This window comes from Sorex araneus, chromosome 11 (genome assembly GCF_027595985.1).
Source record: "Sorex araneus isolate mSorAra2 chromosome 11, mSorAra2.pri, whole genome shotgun sequence".
In the NCBI taxonomy this organism is placed as follows: Eukaryota; Metazoa; Chordata; class Mammalia; order Eulipotyphla; family Soricidae; genus Sorex; species Sorex araneus.
In genome coordinates, this window is record NC_073312.1 from 13,256,816 (window position 1) to 13,276,974 (window position 20,159).

The window sequence follows — 20,159 nt, forward strand, 5'->3', positions numbered from 1 at the left end:
CTAGCTATGCACAGGGGTTACTCCTGGCTCTACACTTAGGAATTACTCCTGGCAGTGCTCCAGGGACCATATGGGATGCTGGGAATCGAACTTGGGTCGGCCGCATGCAAGGCAAACGCCCTACCCGCTATGCTATTGCTCCAGCCCCACTTCTCCCTTCCTTACCCCAGGCTTTGGGAGAACAGAATGGCAACTGTCCCTGTCTAGAAGGACTTACAGGTTTTTCTCCACTACACACACACACACACACACACACACACACACACACACACACACACACACACACACTTAAAACACCATGGTTTACAAAGTTGTTCGTGATGATTTATTCACAAGCATTCAGTATTCCAACACCAACCCCACCACCACTGTCACCTCCCCTCTCTTGTCTCCAACTTTCCCAGCAACCCTTCCAAGCCTCCCCCCATAGCAGGCCCACAATAATTTATTTTATGTGGCTTGTTACCAACAAATTGCTAACAATGATAAAAAGAAATATTTCCTTTGGAGAAAATTAGTCAAAATGGTCGTTTCTCACCAGGGAGGCATTAAGTGCTTCTCTGAGGGATTACTAAAATGTGGCAGGTTAAGCCTGCTATGTGACTCCTTAATTGAGATTGATTGACTCCTCTGTCACATTCCATCCAATCAGCTGTGCTACTACTGGATTGTCTGTGTGGTAGAGTTTGGAGATGACACGTGGCTGTGCACTCTGGGAAGTCCAGAATTTTTTGTTTTGTTTTATTTTTTGTTTGTTTGTTTTTGGATCACACCTGGCGATGCTCAGGGGTTACTCCTGGCTCTGCACTCAGGAATTACTCCTGGCGGTGCTCAGGGGACCATACGGGATGGTGGGAATCGAACCCAGGTCCGCCGCCGCATGCAAGACACACGCCCTACCCACTGTACTATTGCTCCAGCCCCATGTCCAGAATTTTTAACTGGGTGGTACAGCTGGAGTTAAATTTTTGAGTGAGCAGCATCTTTGGGGTGTGGATGTAACTGCCAGGGATTCCTGAAGCACAGGGATGTGACGGGGAGGTAGCCCATTCTGACTCTGAGAAAGCCGGGAGATTTCAGTCACAAAGACGCACACACCTGAATTATCAGCAGGTTAATTTCTCCGTGAGGCTGGGTCCCAAGATGATGAAGTCTGACTGGAGGCATGGCAGCAATTTTGGAGGGTGAGGGTGAGCAGCTGCTGGGCTCCATCTGGGCAGGTCCTGATTCTATGCTCAGGAGTGACCCCTGGTGGTGCTCAGGGGTCCACATGCAGTGCTGGGCATAGAGCAAGGGTCCGCTGCATGCAAGGCAAATGCCTTAATCCCTGTACTATCTCTCTGGCCACTTTATTTTTTTTTTCGTTTATTTATTTATTAGTTTTTATTTTTTTTATTGAATCGCCATGAAAAAAGTTACAAAGTTTTCAGGTTTAAGTCTCAGTCATGCAATGATCAAACACCCATCCTTCCACCAGTGCACATGTTCCACCACCAAGAACCCCGGTATACCTCCCACACCATCCCCCCACCCTCTGTCTGTGTGGCTGATGATTTTCATTTTACTCTCTCTTTACTTTGATTACATTCACTATTTCAACAGAAAACTCACTATTATTATTTGGAGTTTTCCACAACAATCAGACCTGCTGGAAAGGCATCATTTGATCATTTGTTTTCCATTGCTGAGAATGAAGAGCATAGAAGGTTTTGGATTTCTGGTATTTTAGTAATTAAGTCCAGAGAAATTTCTGCCAGAAGTCGCATCACTGCAAGCTCATACCTCTGTCTAGTGGGCTCTAAAAGATGGCAGTCACCACACCGCCGCCAAAAGGAAAGGCCAAGAGAGAAAAACCTTTCCCGTCCCAGGGCGGCATGGGGCTGTAGCTTAGTTCACAGTCTAGAGGCATTTCTGCAAGAAGCCGCTGGGTGCCGAAAGCAGTTAGTGGGCCTCCAGGATCATGGTCATTCAAACACAGGAGAGCCATTCAGGTGGGGCAGCTCGGGGTCTCGTCTGGGAGGAAAACGGCGCCGGTACCGCCCCCCATCCCGAGATCTCCTGCACGCCCCATCACTGCAAGCTCTTACCTCTTCTCTGGCCACTTTAATCAAAACTGAGAATTTTTAAATTTGAGGCAAGTCATCATACATTTATATATTGGGAATAAAATCATAGTGGGGTATGTAAGTCGACAGATACTGATATGCATACATCCATATATATAAATAATAAATGTGCTTTATGTATTAGAGCATGACCAGAAAACTGGACTAAGTCTTGACCCTTGAGAAACACATTTGCTTATGGGGAATCTATGAAGAATTGATATTTTATAACTAGGTCCTTGACTTAGAGTAGACTTAGTTTTTCTCATTTGGCCTACCACCCCCTTTTCGGGTTAAAAATAAATCACTTTGCACTCTTTTGGAAATCTCCCTTCTTTAAGAAAAGAAACGCTTTAGACTCCTATCCCCTATGGTAGCTGTGATTTATCTCCCCACCTCAAACTGTCAGTATCCCTTGGGGACAGTGTTTCAAATTTTGGGAAAGAGTGCTTATAGGAACTCAGTATTTCTCTAGACTAGGTAAAAGCTACTATGAGTATGTGCATCTTAAGAAAGATCAAGTGGGAATCATCAGAGAGATGCAGATCAAAACAACTTTGAGATACCACCTCACACCACAGAGACTAGCACACATCCAAAAGAACAAAAGCAACCGCTGTTGGAGAGGATGTGGGGAGAAAGGGACCCTTCTTCACTGCTGGTGGGAATGCCGACTGGTTCAGCCCTTCTGGAAAACAATTTGGACGACTCTCAAAAAATTAGATATTGAATTCCCATTTGACCCAGCAATACCACTGCTGGGAATATATCCCAGAGAGGCAAAAAAGTACAATCGAAACAACATCTGCACATGTATGTTCATCGCAGCACTGTTTACAATAGCCAGAATCTGGAAAAAACCCGAATGCCCCAGAACGGATGACTGGTTGAGGAAACTTTGGTACATCTATACAATGGAATACTATGCAGCTGTTAGAAAAAAGGAGGTCAAGAATTTTGTAGTCAAGTGGATGGGCATGAAAAGTTTCATGCTGAGTGAAATGAGTCAGAAAGAGAGAGACAGACATAGAAAGATTGCACTCATCTATGGTATATAGAATAACAGAGTGGGAGACTAACACTCAAGAACTGTAGAAATAAGTACCAGGAGGTTGACTCCATGGCTTCGAGGCTGGCCTCACGTTCCGGGGAAAGGTCAACTCAGAGAAGCGATCACCAACTACATTGTAGTCGAAGGCCATGTGGGGGAAGGGAGTTGCGGGCTGAATGAGGGCTAGAGACTGAGCACAGCGGCCACTCAACACCTTTATTGCAAACCACAACAGCTAATTAGAGAGAGAAAACAGAAGGGAATGCCTTGCCACAGTGGCAGGGTGGGGTGGGGGGGAGATGGGATTGGGGAGGGTGGGAGGGACACTGGGTTTACGGGTGGTGGAGAATGGGCACCGGTGAAGGGATGGGTTCCAAACTTTGTATGAGGGAAGTATAAGCACAAAAGTGTATAAATCTGTAACTGTACCCTCACGGTGATTCTCTAATTAAAAATAAATAAATTTAAAAAAAAAAAGAAAGATCAAGTGGGGTAGGAGGAGTTACATGAGTTGGTGAAACAGATTTGGAAATAAAGCAGTATATAAATAATTCATCACTAAAAAGCAATGAAACTATCTTTTAAGATGAATTTATATAAAACTATAAGTGCTATTCTTACATGTTTGGATGATATTTTATGGTTGAAGTCTCCACTTTTTTTTTATAATTTATTTATTTTTAATTAGAGAATCACCGTGAGGGTACAGTTACAGATTTATACACTTTTGTGCTTATACTTCCCTCATACAAAGTTCGGGAACCCATCCCTTCACCAGTGCCCATTCTCCACCACCCGTAAACCCGGCGTCCCTCCCACCCTCCCCACTCCCATCTCCCCCCCACCCCACCCTGCCACTGTGGCAGGGCATTCCCTTCTGTTCTCTCTCTCTAATTAGCTGTTGTGGTTTGCAATAAAGGTGCACTCATCTATGGTATATAGAATATCAGAGTGGGAGACTAATACCCAAGAACCGTAGAAATAAGTACCAGGAGGTTGACCCCATGGCTTCGCGGCTGGCCTCACGTTCCGGGGAAAGGGCAACTCAGAGAAGCGATCACCAACTACATTGTAGTTGAAGGCCATGTGGGGGAAGGGAGTTGCGGGCTGAATGAGGGCTAGAGACTGAGCACAGCGGCCACTCAACACCTTTATTGAAGTCTCCACTTTTAAACCGAATTATTAAATCTCAGTTGATTACTTTGAGATTTAACAACTTCCATAAACACTACTTTTCTTTGTCCTGGACATAACCGTTTTTGTTTTTCCTTTTTTTTTGCGTGAAAGGAAGTTTGGTAAATTCAAACTCATTATCTGTGTAAGCCCTTCTGTTATTTCAAAATGGAAAGCAAGAGTGTAAGATCATAAAATGGCATCAAAGCAGGGCTCTAGTGCACAATTAGATAATGTTATTAAACTGCTTTTTAAAGTGTGTTTAAAAGAAGCATTGCAAACTTCCTGCTGAGGCTCTGAGCTCTGATTACATATCACATGGGATAAGCAGATAAAATTGTAAGTGAACTAAAGAAACAGAGTCTGGAAAAGGAATAAACGTTACATGTCCTTGTTTTCCTAATTCAGCCCATTTTTGAAATTAGTGTTTGTATCCCTGAAAAGAGTGTCAGAAGTCTGGTATTTTGGTGGTTTTATTTTTTTAAGTGACTTACTGAGATATGGTTCTTACTGAGACATGGTGCCTCTACTTTGTAATTCACCCATGCATTTCAACAGGGATTTCAACAGGGAACGTGGTTTAACAGTCAAGCGTGTGCCTTGCTTGTAGGAGAACTGGGTTTGATCTCCAGCCTCACACACAAAAAATAAAAATGTCAGTGTACTAGTCAGTGACTCCTTTTGGTTCTTGGTTTTGGCTGTTTTGGGTCACTCCTGGCGATGTTCAGAGGAGTTACTTCTGGCCCCTGGAACTCAGGAATTACTCTTGGCTGTGCTCTGTGGAGCATATGGGATGTCGGCCGCCTGCAAAGCAAACATCCTACCCTCTGTACCATCACTCCAGCCCCTAGTCAGTGGTTTTTACTATCCTTACAGAGATGCGCAGCTATTATTACAATCTAATTTTTCAAATTTTATTGAAACATCATGATTTACAAAGTTGTTCATAATACAGTCATTTTGGGCTTTTTATGTTCCAGCACCAATAAAACCATCTGAGGGCCTTTTCTTCCACCGTTGTCCCTATTTTCCCAACCAACCTCTAAGCCTGCCCCCTTAGCAGGCACAGTCATTTGTCTTATATTGCTTGTTACAATCAAGCGGCTAAAGGAATTATCAAAAATACCTCAGTAAAAAAAAGTTTGTGAAAACTGATATATCTCACGATGGGGTTGTTAACTCTTTGAGCATTTACTAAGCTGCTTGTCACTAGTTGAGCCTGCTTGTCACTAGTGTTTTTTGTTCGTTTGTTGAAATCAGTTGGCTTCTATGTTGCTTTCTCATCTAATGGTGTGCTCCTACTGGAATTCAGTACTATGGAATTTGTGGATGTCCAGAAACCTCAGGATCTGTAGAACTGGGATGAGTCAGAAGAGGTTCTTAGTGAAGCCGTGGAGTTAGGCTGTGGGCCGTTGGCATGGTGGCAGCAATGGCATGTGGGGGTGGGGGTGGCTACTGAGGCTTCAGCAGGGTGGGGGCTCAGACTACCCCTCCTCCCAAGGGTGCCCCAGAGTTTTCAGTGAGGGGTAGAAGGGATGGCGTATTTATGAATTTTGGCTGCTTTGCTTGCATCTTCTCGGTGGTTTAGTTGGTGACTCTGAAAAGCAGGGTCAGTTGGTCAGTCAATTAAATAAAATTCTTTATTTAATTCTTTGGGTTTTATTGTGGGGGCTGGGGGAGCCATATGTAGCAGAACTCGAAGCTTACTCCTGGCTCTGCATTCAGAGACACTCCTGGTAGTGCCTCATGGTCCATATGTGATGCCAGGGATCAAACCTGGGTCAACCTTATCCAATGCAAATGCCTTCTCCCTTGTCTCTATATCCTTCACCCCTCGTCTCCAGCACCCCATCTTTATAAAGACCTATTCTATATATTTCGTGTTATAGTGTCTTCTCTTGTGTGCTTGTTCATCTAATGTAATATTTTCAAGGTTTATTCATGCTGTAGCAAGTACCAATACTTCATGCCTTTTCATCTGTAGGTCGATACGATGTTTTTTTCCACTTTACCAACTTTATGAAAATGATGTTCATATACAACTTTCTGGATGGATATGTACTTTCCTTTCTCATGGGCACTCCGGCCTAGAGGCTAGGTCCCCAGCATTTTGATGAATGTCAAATCATTTTCCAAAGTGCTGCAAGTTTAGAGTCCCACAAGAAATGTATAGGATCCAGCCCTCTGCATCCTCAGCACTAGTGGTTCTCTTCTGCTATCTAGATGACAGCTATTTTTTTAGTGGACTGTGTCTAATTGTGGGTTATAGTTGCATTTCTGTAATGATGAATGATGCTAAGCATCTTTTCATTAACCCTGGTAGGAAGACACTGTGTAGAACACTCCATCAAATGGGTGTTCCAGAATGTATTATTTAAACTAAGGAAGGTGGTTTATATATCGACTTTGACTTTGGTTTGTTAGAAGATGGCATTTAATAATGACATACTACAATTTTGATCTGACAAGAATGATTTGAATCAACAAAAGGACAAATTGAAAATGTAGCAGCTCTCCAGGAGCCATTAAATACTGGATGCTATGCAGGTAAGACAGATTAAACTCCTCCAGCTTGCAGAAAGGAAGCAAAATGATGGTGGTAATTATAAGTTAGAAAGGAAGGCTTGAGATAAGAGGGCTTTAAATATCAGGAGAGCTAAACCAGCTGATCTTGAATAAGCACTGCCGTTTATAAAAAGGTCCACAATATTGATAGAAAGCTATGAATGTAAATCTTTAACCAGTTCTTTAAGTTTGAAATTGCAGCATGCTATTTTGGTCCTCTCTGAAAGCCAAATCACAAAATGAAATAACGTATTTGGATCTGGTTTAACCCTAAGTGTAATTCCTGTTTTGTAAAACTACATTATAAAAAAACATTGTGTTTTAAACACCTCAGCCATTCACATGCCATGAGAATAATTATTCATGAAACTTAATTTTAGACTGTTGACATTTATCTAAGAATTCCATATTTTTAGGGTGTGTTCTAGTAATTCATTCCTAGACATTATCTTTTTAAAAAAATTTTAAATTTTATTGAATCACCATGAGATAGTTACAAGCTTTCATGTTTGGGTTACAATCTCACAATGATCAAACACTCATCCCTCCACCAGTGCACATTCCCCATCACCAATATCCCTCGTATACTCCCCCTTCCCACCCTCCCCCTGCCTCTGTGGCAGACAATATTCCCATACTCTCTCTCTACTTTTGGACATTATAGCTTGCAACACAGACACTGAGAGGTCATCGTGTTTGGTCCATTATCTACTTTCGGCATGCATCTCCCATCCCAACTGGTTCCTCCAGCCATCATTTTCTTAGTGATCCTTTCTCTATTTCATCTGCCTTCTCCCCTCTGCTCATGAAGCAGTCTTCCAGCTATGGGGCAATCCCCCTGGCCCTTGTATCTACTGTCCTTGGGTGTCAGCCTCATGTGATGTTATTTTATACTCCACAAATAAGTGCAGTCCCTCTATGTCTGTCCCTCTCTTTCTGACTCACTTCACCCAGCATGATACTCTCCATGTGTATCCATTTATAAGCAAATTTCATTACTTCATCTCTCCTAACAGCTGCATAGCATTCCATTGTGTAGATGTACCAAAGTTTCTTTAACCAGTCATCTGTTTTAGGGCACTCAGGTTGTTTCCAGATTTTGGCTATTGTGAACAGTGCTGCAATAAATATTTAGGTACAGATGTCATTTCTACTGTGCTTTTTTGCATCCTCGGGATATATTCCCAGAAGTGGTACAGATGGAAGGGTCATATGGAAGCTCAATTTCTAGTTTTTGAAGGACTGTCCATGTTGTTTTTCAGAAAGGCTGAACCACTCAGCATTCCCACCAACAGTGAAGGAGCGTCCTTTTTTCCCTACATCCACGCCAGCACTGGTTGCTTTTGTTCTTTTGAATGTGTGCCAGTCTCTGTGGTGTGAGATGATATCTCATGGTTGTTTTGATTTGCATCTCCCTGATGACTAGCGATGTGGAGCATTTTTTCATGTGCCTTTTGGCCATTTATATTTCTTTTTTGAGGAAACTTCTGTTCATTTCTTCTCCCCATATTTTAATGGGGTTGGAGGTTTTTTTTCTTATACAATTCTACTAGTGTATTGTATATCTTTGATATTAATCCCTTGTCAGATGGGTATTGGGTAAATATTCTTTCTCATTCTGTGGGCTCTTTCTGTATTTTGGTCACTGTAAAGCAGAAGTAACTAAAACAGCATAGTATTGGGATAAAAACAGACCTACAGACCAATGGAACAGAGTTGAACATCCTGTCACAGACTCCCAAATATATGGCCACTTAATCTTTGACAAAGGAGCAAGAAATGCAAAGTGGAACAAGGAAAGCCTCTTCAACAAGTGGTGCTGGGAAAACTGGATAGCTACCTGCAAAAAAAATGAACTCTGACCTCTGTCCAATGCCAGGCACAAAAGTCAGATCAAAGTGGATTAAATACCTCAATATTAGACATGAATCTATAAGGTTCATAGAAGAAAATGTAGGCATAACTCTCCATGACATTGAAGCTAAAAGCATCTTTAAGGACGAAACAGCACTGACCAAGCAAGTGGAAGCAAACAAACAAATGGGACTACATCAAACTAAGATGTAGTTTGAAACCTTTTTTGTTTGCTTTTTATTTTTGTCTTTGGGTCACAGCTGGAGATGCTCAGGGCTTAATTCTGGCTCTGTGCTCAGAAATCACTCATGGTGGGGCTTGGAGGACCATCCGGGGCACCAAGGATCAAACCTGGGTTGGCCAAGTACCAGACAAGCACCTTACCTGCTACACCATCACTGTGACCCAGCATTGGCATTTTAAACAAGTGTATGACAAGTGAACAGATGAGAGGAGTCAGGACTCCTGAAAAATTCAGCATAAAGTTCATTTTTGTCACTGCTTGAAATTTCTGGACAAGAGGAAACAGATGGGTTTGATTACATTATCCTCACTTTGCCCAACAAACAGTTGAAGAAAACACGCAATGCCCTTTCACTGCATGTCTGCTTTTAGCCTGAGATAGGTGGGTGATAGGAACAGTACTAGCCTGTTCCAGCTGCTCGTGAGAAAAGCTTACAACTTTTTAAATAGAGTTTGAGAAGTTGATTTGAATTCTCAGTGGATGACTTAATGCATTCATCCCGGAAACACTGACAGGACACAAGTCTTGGCTGAGACAGTGACTACTGGGCAGAGGAAGGACTTGGATTCCTTCAGGAAGTCTTCAGGGACCAGGGAGAGTGGAATTCCGAGGTTGAGTAATCCAATTCAAATGAAAACAAAGTGGGGGTTATGTCTACAACTTTTTAATAAATGAGTCCAGGGAGATGGCTTAATGGGCTGAGCACATATTTTGTATGTGGGAGGCCTTGTTCCATTCTGGCACCACTAGAACTCCTGAGCACCACCTGGAGAAATTTTCCCCAAACCCTGAGCACTGTAAGGTGTGGGTCAACCACAAAAACAACAAAACAAACAAACAAAAAATGGTCGTGACTTCTAGCTTCCTCTCAAAGAAGAGTTGGATAGGTAGGGTCCATATATCCAAAAAATATGCTATGTCCACAAAAGTAGTTCAGGGAATAAACAGAGCTGCCAATGCAACAGAAAAGGAGCCTGTCTTTAGCAGGCTAGTGGAATGTTCGCTAAGTGAGAAATCATGACCCACGATCGGGAGACAGGATGGTGTGGCAGGCCAGTGTCCAGCTTGGAGGTGAAGGACAAGGAACACGAGAGCACAGGAACCTCACCAACTCAGGGCCCCTCCTGGCACTCAGCCCCATGTCAGAGAAAGCAAAGACACATCGGAAGCCATCTGAGTCTGCTGCAGTCTCACAAAAATGTCAGGAGGGCTGTCTAACATTTTACGCATAATATCAAGGAAAAGTATCACAAAGCACAGAATAGTTGAGCTAAAATGTTCATGCAACTTCAACGAAATTAGTAGAGTGATCATGCCTATTTTTTCTTCTATTTTTTCCCAGATGTTATAATGGAATTGATTCATAAAAGCCAGTTCATTAGTGGATAAGATATTTCAACAGGAAACTTCTGAAAGGTAGGAAAAGGCAAGCTGGACAGGATAGATAATTTGATGGATGAGTTGGTGGAGAATCTGGGCTGAACTGAATGTGTGTCTTTGTGTATATATTTGTCATCAATTATACAAGTGAAAAAGCAGAGGCTATTAATTAGAGACAAACTCAGAGCTATACAAACAAGGAAATACATACAGAGAACATTACTTGGTTCTGTAATACACCAACATTTACATACTCGTGTGAGAGATTCATGAGTTCATTAATAAAAATAGTGATAGACGCCTATCAGGGAACGGATAAAGGAAGGTATGAGAGGATGGGCGGATCCATTCCCTGCTGAAAACTAGCCTGTGACTAAGCAAAGTACCTTCTCTTCTGCTTACATACTCTTGACCAGACCTTGATATACACAGAGAAAATTGAAATGTGCTAGAATTCCTGTCCTGAGCAGCCAAGAACAGAACTGAAATTCTGTTGCTGTGGAAGAGAGGCAAGTGGATATCAGACTATAGAACCATCTTATTCTCTGGCCAAAGAATCCTTTACTCAGAGAAAAAAAAATGAAAAGCAAAGACCTTGTGGAAGAAAAGATCCATAGTCGATTCCTTTGAGACTCCTTTAAATACACCCATGAATACTATTTGACTTTGTCCTGTATTCGTTAAAGTCATTTTCTTTTGCAATAGCAAAAAAAAGAGGAAGTTTAATTTATTCTAACTGGGCCCCAGTAAGCAGCGGCTCTGGTGCAAGTTACCTGTGATCTACAGAAAGCGGGGAATGAAGGTTGGGGGCTCAGAAGTCTGACCATACTCTGGGTGCGAGATGAATTGTTCTCTGAGCAGTTAGGAGCTGCTTGGAGGGCCAAGGAAGACCCCCGATGGTCTGGACCCTGGGTGTTGACTCACCTGCAGGCACTCAGTCTATGAAAGACCTTCCAGGACTAAGATCTTGGCCCTCCCAGGTTTGAGAGTCCCCCATGTAAATAAAGGTGGAGTCATGAGTCTGAAAAGGAATGCTGCATCTGTACAGAGTTTATACGGTGAGAGGTGACAGGACTTCTGAGCAGCTCCTGCATTGAATGGCATCTGGCTGCTGGAGAGATTCAAAAAGGAACAACCAGAGAGGCAGGAGAGAAAATCTAGTGTCACAGAGGCTGCCAGTAGAGCCTAGGATCCCTTCTGGAAGTCCAAAGATTTCCAGTGGTCTCCAATGGTCTCCAATGGTATGAAAAGCCAGTGGTGCCCAGATTGGTGGGGATGATCTCTTAGGAGCAATCAGCCATCCAGGGTGACTGGGTTCGGCTGAGATCGATGGCCGTCTCTTGCCTGCCCCTCCCCACACACACACACACACACACACACACACTCTCTCTCTTTCTGTCTGATTGCCTCTCTGAATTCGGACCTGAGACTAAACTGTCACCTTCTTATCAGGGGTCCAGGGAGCAGCTTGGCAGCAGGGAAGTTTTTCCACTGGGTCACATTCTCAGTCAGCACTCCAGCACGGTGCTGCCAGGGACTTGTTTGTGCCCGAGCTGAATGAGGCTCCTGAGAAACTTGTCCTCCAGTACATGGTTTCCCCAGCCGGAGGATTCCTTCCACCATGGTTTCATCTCTCTCTTTCCTGGGATGGTTGAACGGACACAAATACACACACACACACACACACACACACACACACACACACACACACACACACACACGCACTTTCAGAGGATGGTCGTGGATTTTATGACTTGAAAAATGATCCTGCCATCCTTGTCCTGATTGTTGATCAACATTTGGATTGCGTATTATTCCAAGTTTTCTTGGCTAAGGCTATTCTCTGCACATGCTTATTTCTTGAATATAGCCTTTTCCACCCTCTTTCTTCTTCTGTCAAGCCTGCCTTTCCCCTCCTTCTGTAGCTTCCTTCTTCCCTCCCTCCATCCCTCCTGACCTCCATCCCTCCTGCCCTCCCTCCATCCCTTCCTTCCTTCCTCCCTCCCTTCCTCCCTCCCTCCCTCTCTCCTTCCTTCCTTCCTTCCTTCCTTCCTTCCTTCCTTCCTTCCTTCCTTCCTTCCTTCCTTCCTTCCTTCCTTCCTTCCTTCCTTCTTTCCTTCCTTCCTTCCTTCCTTCCTTCCTTTTTCCTTCCTTCCTTCCTTCCTTCCTTCCTTCCTTTCTTCCTTCCTTCCTTCCTTCCTTCCTTCCTTCCTTCCTTCCTTCCTTCCTTCCTTCCTTCCTTCCTTCCTTCTTTCCTTCCTTCCTTCCTTCCTTCCTTTTTCCTTCCTTCCTTCCTTCCTTCCTTCCTTTCTTCCTTCCTTCCTTCCTTCCTTCCTTCCTTCCTTCCTTCCTTCCTTCCTTCCTTCCTTCCTTCCTTCCTCCCTCCCTCCCTCACAGTTCCATAACATTAATACTTTTCCTTTACAGTGAATCAGCAACCAGTTTTTTGCTTCTTCTCAAATATAAACTCTCTCTCCATCATCTTTCTCATTTTCCCTTTTATGATATTTCTCTTTATAATAACTCTTGAAGGCAAGAAAGGATTTGGCCATTTAGAGAGTACTATTAGGGCATGGCTCACTTTTTCTGGCAGAGTGTACTGTGTGCAAGCAAAGTGTCTCCAATCACGCATCACTGGTTTAATCATCAAAACATTCCTTCAGAAGACACGTTACTGAGCCCTTCTGGATGTCACATCTGGGCTGTTGATTCCAAGAGAAAACGAGGAGCCTAGTTAGCTAGTCAACACTCTGTGATGAAGGAGAAACCTTGGGAAGACACTTGATGAGATGTAACTGCACCCTTGGAACAGCGTGTAGAGAAGCTGTGGCAGAGGTCCACAGCAGATGGTGGTCTCTGCTGTAGCAGCCCAGACAAGAGCCTGTAAGGTGGTGGGTGGCAAGCTTGCCCCCACTTGAAGCGAAGAACATGAGTTGCTCAAGCACCTTAGCTCCCCATGTGGCTCACTGCTGATGAAAACCTATTTTAATTGCAGTGGCCCCCACTCCAATCAAAATCTTCCAGAGAAAGAGGAGAATTTTTCCAGTTCCAATTATATGTGGCAAAATCCGCTAAGCGAGCTGGAACTCTCACACCTTTTGAAGACAATCAGAGGGTGGGTAGTGAATTCTGCGGAAACCTCCGCTCTGGCCATCATGCAGCAGTGAATTTCGGGTTCTTTGAGGAAAGATGTTCTGTGGCAGCGGTAGCAGTGAAGATGTTGGCTCAGTGTCCAAATACTGAATTAGACTGGGTCCCCACACTCATGTGTGATCTTGTGAGAGGTCACTTTCACGTTTTGTGGAAAAGGGCTTGGATATGAAGACGAGCGGTCAAGCCAAGGGTCATGGTGGATCAGTTCTGTTCTAGGGCAGATGGGAAAATGTCTGGAGGGTATTTTCTTGCTGATTTAGGGCTTAATATTTATTAAAATGTTTTCTCTTATATATAAATAGCAGAAATCCCTCCAGCTTAGGTGTGGAAGGAAGCGTAGAGCAAAGAATGAATTAGTCCCTGATAGGGATATTCCCTGAAATTATTGTATCAGCTGTAAAGTGGGGCCAAGTGCCACTAACAAGGGAACAACCCATCAGGAGGTGAACCAATGAGAGGGTGAGCAGAGCACTGCCATTCTCGAGCATCCTTGGGGCATATTTGAGCGCACAGAAGTAAAACCAACCCCCAATGCGATTATTCATTTTGATGAGCACTGTCGCTACCTGTGATTGGTAAGGCCTATGGAATACATCAGTAGCTAAATAAGGGTTTTGATTTCAGAGCTGAAGTTTCTAGATTTCAGCTTAGTGATGGGATGTGTTAGGTCTTTGGCAAATCTCTGGGACCTCTTTGGTACGTTCACGAGCTGCTCATTCTCTGCGGATTCTGCTTCTCAACTGCATGGAGAAGACAGAGAGCCTGGGACGTGCCAATGAAAGGGATGTATTTGCAGATTTGTGGTGGCTTTGGGGAGAGTTGGACATTAAAACATAGAGGTTGAGTAAGAACTGCTCATTTTCTACTTCCCAGAGGGCTTTGTCCCAGCCCTTCCTAAATTCTCAGGCTCCCTTGTCTCCAGGGCCTTAACAGAGGGAGGACCCCAGGTGGAAAGCAGACCAATCCCCTATTAGACAACCTAAGATGTGGGCCCTGGTAAGGTGCCAATGTTACTTTGAGGGAAGAAGAGAGCAGATGTTCTCTTTCCTCTCTTTGGATTAGCTGTGTAGACAGCCAGGAGGATGGAGAGGAGCAGGCAAGGCTTAACTCCCCACTGTCCCAATTATTCAACCCTTTTTTTGCAACTCTCCCATCCTGACCATTCAGTGTTGGAAAGATAATATGCATTTCCTTTTAATTCATCCCAAAGCTGTCCACGAAAACATTTTCCATCATTTCCTGGCTTGGTGAGAGAGGATGTTATTAACCGACTGCCACGTTACTGGTCTGATTACAGTGTCAGGTCTCACGGGGCAGCTGGTCAGCTTCATGATAAAGGAATGAAAGACGTTGCTTGTAAAAAGCTGCATCTGTGTTAGCACCCTCTTAAATTTGTCTTGTTGCCCTCACATTTCCCAACCGCTTCTGCAAAACTCTGCTCCATTTCTGGGCTGCAAGTTGCCCTGGGGACTGAACTTGATAATCAACTCTTAGAGGTTTCCACCCTCCACCTACCCCCACATCCCAGCATCTGAGCCCTGTAAAATGACAGTGAATTTGCTGGGACAGGAGACATTGGGGACTGTTGTCACAGGGTCTGTGGGGTGTTGAAATGGGGTGGGGGAGAACCTCTCCCTTATTAGGGTTTGAGCCATGATCTTCCCACCACTTTACAAAATCATGCTTTTCATAGTCATCTTGGAAATAAAAAAAGGCAATGACAGGACTCTCACGTCATGCCAAGACTCTGGAGACTGTGACCTGTTTCTGACTCTCGTTCCTGGGTTCCGCTAGCAGTTGATGCTGAACTAATTCTATCTTCTAAAAATAGGTACCAGCAAACTTCGTATCAGCTTCTTAGAGGAGAAAAATTATCTAGTGGTAAATCATACAGGAAAAGGAGGATGAGGGTGGAAGTAGGGAGGAAGGGAAGAGGATGGAGGAAGAAACGATGAGGAGGAAAGAGAAGAGGAAAGGAAAGAGGAAGAAAGAAGGGGGGAACAGAGGAAGGGGATGGAGAAAAGGGCCATTGTTTGAAACAAAGCCTTTGCCTTATTTCTCCCCGGCACCCAGAAACTTTCCACTGCAGAATGTTCAGTTCCTCACAGAAGGACTTTTGTCTTCCTGGGCTCCTTTCTGAGCTCAGACAGAGCTTGCTCCAGAAGATGGCTCAGTAATGGTGAGAAGCCCAAATAGCTCCTCTTTGTTGCATTTATCAGCATGGTCTGTGGGCCTTTCTCAGAATGAATGAGGGTCTTAATTAACATTTTTTTAAATAACAACAAGAAAATCTGGAACGACAACAAATCAGCCAAACCAAAACTACAAAACTAACTCCTAGATTTGGTGAAAATTACCGGGGTTAGTAGAGGGGAAGGAAGATGGTTGTAAGGGGTGAGTAGAAGGGTCTCTTTGGTGGTGGATGGTGAGTGGAACTTTGGTGGTGGGTGTGGTGAGTCCTATTCAGAGAGAGGAATAAGCCATCTGCAGGGCTTTGCTGTTGTATTTTAGGGAAGGAGGGAGGTCCCCAGATGAGCCTCGACACCAGAATTCGTGCATCACTCCATAGAACTTGGAGCTCTGTTTCTTTTCCCATAAAAAATAAAAATCAAATCAAATTTAACAGTTTTTTTAGCACTTGAATCATCGGCCAAGGAATGTGGGTGTTGCTATGTTCCAAGCATCCTGAAACATTACAGAAATATGTGTGTACAAATATTGAACGAGGAAACAGTTGTTGCATTCTGTGACATACAGTCAAAGATCCCAAAAGCTACCAGCACAATAGGTCGCTAAAGACCAAGATTCAGACACCTCATCTGCTGCTAGCTGAGGAATGTAAGTAAGCATACGGGAGAAGAGGGAAGCCATGAAAGCAGGCATTGACTAAGGAAGGTTCTAGCAAACGAAGTAGGGGGAATTCTTGCATGGCTGTCTACCCACCAGGTTGTAAGCCCATCTACCACCTCATCATCCACAGTACACATGTTCTGAGTGCAAAACACAGATGACTGTTCAAAGGACCATAATCAGAGACAGAAAACATGGGCTTATCACTAGACGGACAAACCACCTCACTAGGTCTCTGCATGCATGTCAGCTACCAAAACATGAACATAAGTGACCAGCATGGTGAGGGAGAGGTGGAGCACAGGGGGAAGGTCATCTAAGTGGTAATAGAGAAAACTTGGGTACATCTGAACACCTGGTACTGAGAATAGCAGACCAGCACAGCTGAACAAGCCACAGTGAAAGCAACCCCTTCCCCATCCCTAACACTTCCCATTTTACATCCTCTCATGACTCATCTGCATTTTTCATGGAGAGGAATAAAGTGAAAAAATTTCTATATGTAATTAAATTGAATTTTAAAAGTATCACTTACAATGAAATCCTCAACCTCATTTGGGTGAAGAACTGGAATTTCCAAGAAGAAGGCAGTTAATAAGTGTTTGCTTTGGGGGTGCTGAAGAGATAGTAAGGGGTTAAGGCACTTGCCTTGCATGTGGCCTGGCCCAGTTTGATTCCCAACACCATATGGTCCCCCAAGCATCCTCCAAGCACTCCTGGGCGCGGTCCCCAAATACAGAGCACCACTAGGTATGATACTTCTCCCCCCAGATATAGACCTCCTTGATCCCACAACGCTAACCCTGCAAAATTGATTTTTGGTAGTTAGAGTCATTTATTTTTTCTTTCTGAGCAGTAACCCACTTCGAATGGATTGAGTGAAGTTTCGTGGAGCAATGAATTACATAGAAAATGTTCTCTGCAAACAATTAATATACTCTTAAAATTAGAGTATTTCAACTTCAGATCATTTATTAGATTGTATTAGGATTAATTGTGGAGGTAGTTCAGTGGTAGAGTATATGACCGGTGTGTGTAAGACCCCGGGTTCAAGTCCCAGCACCCTCTCTTCCAATAATAAAATAAAATAAAACGTTCAAGACTTTATTCTAGTACAGGTGCCTCAGAGGTCATTTCTACTGAACAGAACATCCTTCTGTTCCGAGAAGTATCATCCTTATACCCTGATCTTTAATAAAGTTCCCAGATTTTCTTCTGGTCTGGATGTATTTTATTTTAGCACTATGGGTCTGAATTTATTCAGATGCTGGTTGTAGATATTTGTTCCATCTATATGTGAGATTTGACTTTTCACACAATTAGCTTTTGACTCCTGAAAACCCATTATTGGGAAAAGGAAACATACCCAGGTTGGAAAAACAACCTTCACTGACCTCAAAGAAAATATTAACTGCCCTCCTAACTATTACCAGCAGGGCCTGGTGCCAGCACACTCATGCTGGGCTTCATCATGAGGACAGGATTGCCATTCTGTCTAAATGTCTTTACTACCTGAGATTACTGGCCCTGAGTCAAGCATTATATCTAAGTTGGGTATTTAACTTGGAGAACTTCAAGTGCCAATGGCCTGAAATCAGGTCATTTCATGAGGCTTTCTTGTACAATCATCTCTCAGTTCTTGGACTTGGTCACTGTCACCGTCATCCCTTTGTTCATCAATTTGCTCGAGCGGGCACCAGTAACATCTCCATTGTGAGACTTGTTACTGTTTTTGACATATCAAATATGCCATGGGTAGCTTGCCAGACTCTACTCTTCGGGCGAGATACTCTCGGTAGCTTGCCAGGCTCTCTGAGAGAGACGGAGGAATCGAACCCAGGTTGGCTGCATGCAAGGCAAACAACCTACCTACTGTGCTATCGCTCCAGTCCCTTTACAATACTAGCCAGGTGTGGATTTAACCCCAGTAGAAGAGATATACTTTCTCCATACCTTTGAATAAAGAAGTAGTGAGTGTTTTTGCTATTTAGAACAACTGGGGTCTTACTTGTGATGAAGGAGATTAAAAGAGGCTGATCTGTAGTACAAGCCCTACTTCAATTCCCAAGGACTCATGGTTTGGTATGGGTTTGACAAGTTTGATCAGCCACGTTTTGGCTCAAAATTCTGAGAATACAAAGGAAAGCCTGGGCTTTCTCAGATTGAAGTAAATGATGAGCTGTAATCTCCATTATGCTTGTTTGGTGCTTTATGATTTATAAATCCCCATTTTGCTCATCTCACTTACCCTAATCCAGACCATTATAGTGTGTTTTGATGTCCAGAAAGCCTGAATACACTCAGATTTGGGTAAATCAATTTGTTTTGTTTCAAGAACCAGGTCTGGGCAAGATAGAAAAATTCCTGTAGACAAGTAGGTAAAGGGCATATAAGACCCCTCCCATTTCTTTTCCAGACCCTTCTACTTCCTCACTCGCCATGCTATTACTTCTTTCCTGGATTGACCTTGACATATAACCCAAGGTCATTCTATCCTGGGGGGACTTGGTGGTCAAGGGCAGCCTTTAAGACCCACTTGGACTTCTGTGAACTTTTAGATGCCTCTTACTTATTCACTCAATTAATCTGTGTCCAGTGTCCTAGGCTCAAGTCATTGATTTGCTACTGAGTTAGCTTATACAAGGCTTTGGACTTTCTGGAGTCTTTCAATCTCCTTGTGACTGTTCTAAACTTCAGTCCTTCATGAATCATCCAGGATCTTTGAGTGGCTGATGTCAAAGAGTTGAGGCAGAGCATGAAACAATTCTCCTGGGGTCTGCCCATCGCTCACTCTAGTGCCATGGTGGGCCTTAGTGTAGTGACAGCATATAAGCAAGAGAAAATTTGATCAGACTCAGGCCATGTGGCATGAAATGCCCAAGCAGATGACTGCTGAGGCTTACAAAGTTGATTGCAATGCTTGACAATAACAGTGAGCGTAGCTGTAAACAAAACTGTGGGCTCTTGGGAGGCCAAATATCATCCATAGTCTTTTGCAATTGTTGGAGTCAAGACAGACATCTGCAAATTGCAGATATTTACATAGATGGAATACAGTACTCTTAAGGGATTAGATAACATCTTAGGAAAAATGAAATGTCCAGTCACCAAATTGTAAGTTTAATTCTAGCCAGAGTCTTTATTAAGTCTTTGGGGGCAAGAGGATATGGGAATATAAACATTTTTTAAAACTCAGTGATTCTCCACAAGTCTGAAACGCAGAGGTTTCTCCTAATTGTTAAGAAAAGAGTGTTCTATTTTAGTCACATCCAAGTAATTTTAGTTGTATTATAAACTTCTAATTAGCTATTGCTTGAGAGACCTCCCCTCCTTAAAAAAAAAAAAAACAAAACAAAAAACCAAAGTACATATAGGCATTTGGAACACTGAAGACATTTGGGTGTCTATTCTCAAACCAGAGTTGATAATGAGTCAGGGTCTTTGCTGGACCACAGTCTTTAGCAGAAGTCTGTAGAGGGGCAGGTTTAAGAAAGGATTATGGGCTGGAGCAATAGTATAGTGGGTAGGGAGTTTGCCTTGCATGCATCCAACCCAGGTTTGATTCTCAGCACCTGCTATGCTCTCCTAAGTTCAACAAGAGTGATCCCTAGTTCAGAGCCAGGAGTAAGCCCTGTGCATCACTGGGTGTGGCCCCCAGCCCTCCACCTTCCCCCAAAAAGGCAGAGGGGAAATGAATTGTTAGGTTGTGTGTGACACCTCCCCTTCAAAAACTCCAAATAAAAAGTGTTATTGCAGGATCGAGCTCAAATCCTAGTATCATGGT